Source organism: Hippocampus zosterae, chromosome 9 (assembly GCF_025434085.1).
Source record: "Hippocampus zosterae strain Florida chromosome 9, ASM2543408v3, whole genome shotgun sequence".
In the NCBI taxonomy this organism is placed as follows: Eukaryota; Metazoa; Chordata; class Actinopteri; order Syngnathiformes; family Syngnathidae; genus Hippocampus; species Hippocampus zosterae.
In genome coordinates, this window is record NC_067459.1 from 11903618 (window position 1) to 11908125 (window position 4508).

Below are 4508 nucleotides of genomic sequence, written 5' to 3' on the forward strand. Positions count from 1 at the left end.
GTTCCATCTGATTTCAAGCAGTTATTCATCAATCGTTCTGTATATGTAATAATATGAGGAGATTAAAAATGTGTTTGGTGTGCCAGGTCATATTGGCCCTCTCCAGGAAACCACAACTATAATGTGGCCCGCAACAAAAATGAGTTTGACACCTATAAAGGAGGACCTTTCACACTGCACGGGCTACGATGCATCAAGATAACTCAAAATCGGCTGCGAGAATTTACGTTTGTCTCTGAAACGTATGTCGGCTCAAAATCGGGCTGCATTCTGTGTAGAGTGATGTCGCTATTGTTTTAGCAGTGCCAGAATGATCATATATACTGGATATACAACACTAGCCAATCAGTTGCTGGACACATGCCGAGGGAACAATTACCTTTAGATTCTTCTATTTGTTCTACTTCTCCAGGGTCTTGATGCCTTGTGGCACCATGTTGCCCCTCACTGGTTAGTCTTGGTGCGATTACAGACAGTCGGAGGTTAGATATCGGTATATGCATGGTGTGCTGTGTTGAGCATAGCGAGTACACTACACACACTTTTTCTCATCGTGTGTGAGGGGTCACTCACAATTTAAAAATCGCTTAAGATGTTAAAAATCAATATGTGTGTCAGCTACACAATGCTAGAACTCAATCTTAATGTATTGTGGTTTGTTGCGCTCCCTACTGGCAGAAATTTAACCTCTGACGGGAGCCATGGTCCATTGCTGGTCAACATCTATTTTTACCACATTGGGTTAATTACTGTGACTTCAGTCTCTTGTCACATAAACAAGAAAAAATCCAAAGCTACCTTGACATCCATGTGTCACTTTCCGCCTTCTCGCCAGCACCCCTGTGAGCTTTGTAACAGATTGAGAGAATTGCAAATGGAAAGAATGGAAAACAGCTCACAGGGATTTGTTGTCTTCACTCGAGTCAACCACAGAAAAGGAAAAATAAAAACCCTAATAATCTTGTTTGTTATTTCCCTTTTGGCAGAGGCTCAGAAATGTTGAGAAGACATAGTGGAATGAGCAGGAGCAGGGCAGAGCCTGTTAAGAAGATACTCAGCTGACTTCATTGTTGTAGAGACAGTGAGGAAATGTTTGGCTCACCAATCATAAATGAAAAAAAAATCCAACGTCGAGCTACATATCACAGCAACAAATGTTTTTAAAAAAGTACTTTTTTTGGTTGCATTTTTAAGTCTAAATCTGCCCTAGTTTTTTTGTCCAGCACACAATTTACAAACCCAAATTAGTTCTGTGATCCTGCGTGTAACTAAACATTCATAAATGTGAGGGATAAAAAGATTTAGGGGGAAAAATATGAATTCAATGATTTTAGAGAAAAGCACAGAGTGTTACATAAAGTCGACGGCTGCGACTTAATGCTAACGACAGGGGAAGCGCTTGCCAAGTGCTTCCAGCTTCGGCTGCCGTCCAGATGTCTGAAGCGTGACGGCAAAGCACATGGGCAGGCCCAGTAAATGCAATCTAAGCCGACTGGAGACCTGTGCAGAGATGTCAGATTTATCAGCATTTCAGGTTTTAGATATTGGCTCCTCAACAGTTTTTCGTATGCAGCTTGCTTTTTTGGACCATTTTGGGTTATGCGTCATAGCATACAGACGTGAAGGAAACACTGTAATTACAAAGGATAACAGGTCAAAGTTGTAATAATAGTCAGAATATTGCAATTAATTGGCTTCAAATTCAGCACAGGAGATCAGCATTAGCGAAGTACGTTTATAAGAACGACATAAATCGTCAATGGTCCATTGGAACTGGGCGTAACGCAGTCTGACAAATTCCCAAACGGTAAATTAGACTTTATCCTGACACAAAAATAAAGATGCACCAGTTTTCAAGCGCATGTGCACCGGCCTACAAACATACGGTCCATTGTATACTATGCCTTTTTTATAGCATTTTACTCTTATCTCACTTCAACACTAACCTAAATTCTCAAACTAAATTTACTAAAATACACACTGCAAAAACATATTGTACAAAATGTATTAATAAATGTGGAGAATTGTATTTGTAATCTCTCGGTTCTGCTAAATCTTGTGTCGACCACGCTGGTTTGCTACATTTTGTAGTTTGCCTCAATTATGGGAATTTGAAACAAAAAAGCATTTCCATCAATTCATACTGTAGCTAATTAAATATGAAGAAAAATTCAGATTTATTTTTTTGTCTGAGCTTTCTGACATTTTGTGGGATCCATCGTATTTTCGAAAGTGTATGAAAATGTGCCCCGCGGACCATAACGGTCTACAAAGTAAACTCATGTAATTTTACATTTAAATGGTGAAATAATAGAGCGACATGAAAGAGATGGTACTCTCCCGCAGCAAGTTTGGACATGCTCGACAGAAGGACGATGCGACGGAGGGGAACATTCACAAACAAGTGCAAAGCACAACTTGAGTTACACATCATTTGACCGGTCGCGACAACACACACCGGTCCATTAAATCTGAACAGTTTTACTAGGGAGTATAATTTTTGGGGGATGTATTAGGAAACAGACGCTAGATATTTACAAGACAGATGCTTATCATATCACAAGAAGACTTGCTGTATATGTGACCAGCACGTGAATTATTGCTCAAATGTGACCTTCTGTCTGCTTGGCAAACCTGAGTTTTTTTGTACTGTTTTTTTTTTCAACTATAACTGTTTTAAGCAATAGCGATTACCCCATTAATTCTACTATTTATAAAGTCACGTATACTCTAGATCAGGGGTGGGCAATTATTTTTTGCATAGGGCCACATGAGAACCAGAAAATATGGTGGGCCGGATCAAAAGGGTGAACTAAATTCAACATAATATTGTTTGGATTTCTTTATTTAAAAAGCAGTATTTTGCATTTTTTGGCACGTTTTTCAGACTTTAAGAGTACATTATTCCGTCATATCAAAAGGGATTTGCTTGACTTGGCGCTACTGCGGGCTTCCGTATCCTCTCCCCCTTCCTCCCTATGCTCTGCAACTTCAAGTAACTGTGCCACCTGGCGTTGAAATGCCTGTCATTACAAGTCCAAATGAAATGAATGCAGTCATTGTCATCGAACCTTAATTGTGTACCAACCTTCGGCGGGCCGGATTAAAAAGACCAACGGGCCGGATTTGGCCCGCGGGCCGTAATTTGCCCACCTCTTCGTCTAGATAGTTTTATCTTATGTAATAATTATTGCAGTCTTTTATCTCGGTTATTTTCACTGTTGTTGTGTCCCAGTGATAAGAATCAAGCTTAACATTATTTCACATTGGGAGTTTTAATGATTTAATGGTGTAAATTCAGCAAGTTTCAAGCCAATTTGAGAGCACTAAAATGAATCAAAACCTTCAATTTACGACATGTTAACATAGCAGATTTTTTGTCAAGCCATTACAAATTATTAAACAGAATGAATCCTTTCGTGGAAAGTGCTGCACTCAATCACTAACATATGATGATAAATATTTTGCTTTTGGAGTTTTGCTGCAAAACTGGGCGCCCTTGATAATAGCGGAATGTTGTCTGACAAGATCGTCGGAAACTGACGGATTTTGGCCAATACATGAATTTGCAAGCACACACCTGTCCCTGCGTAAATTCAGCAAGTGCATTCCGTGTGCCGTTCACAGCCTTGCATTTTCCATTACCCGGCTTGGCCTCACACAGCAAACAGTCGACGCTCCGGAGGTTGAAAATGGCGGTCATGGGGGTGGGAAGAGTGCAGAGCCACTGTGGGCCCTTTTTGAAGAATTCAGTCAGACAGTAATCCTCCGACCTGGCGGCAACTTCAGCCTTGCCAACTGCGTGTTGCAAACTTGTCTCTGGGGAAGGGGGCGGGGGGGTTGACCTGTAAAGTCTGGTCAACGGAGTAGGTTCAGGCAGTGAAATAATGCCAGGTGTCACGTGATGCTGATGGCTGGAACATATTAATGAAATAAACTGTGAATAGTGCAGGATTGGTCCGTGACTGCTTCCTCACAGATGGTCAAGCCATCAACCCACTCACTCATTCGCTGATTATTTATTTATCCCAAAATACAGAAGAAGGAAAAAGACAGCCATGTGATATAAGCTACGTTTGACGATCACGTAGGCATTTTGGATGACGTGAGCCTCTTACTTGAACCCCTTTCTATTGGAAATCAACAATGGGAAGAACAAATATTCCTTCACTTATCCCTCTTTTTAAATATTTTTTCCCCCCATCGTGAAATCCTGTCAGGGCTTTAGATGCTGCGTTTCACTTCAATGTACAGTACTTTTTTTCCTTCACTTTAAGCCTCCTCCTTTGTCAAAGTCACAAGAAAAGAACACTAATAGGGAATTAAAGGAGACAAAGTATTATGCATGATTTTGTCTTAGAATTTCAAACAGTTCCGAGGCATCTTCATAAAAGCTGTCTGACATACTGTATTTGATCAAAATTATAAATTGTCAGGGCAACCAAGAATCTGTTCTCAATTGCCTTACTTTGATAAATCAAGGTTAAATAAAATAAAATAAAGGCACA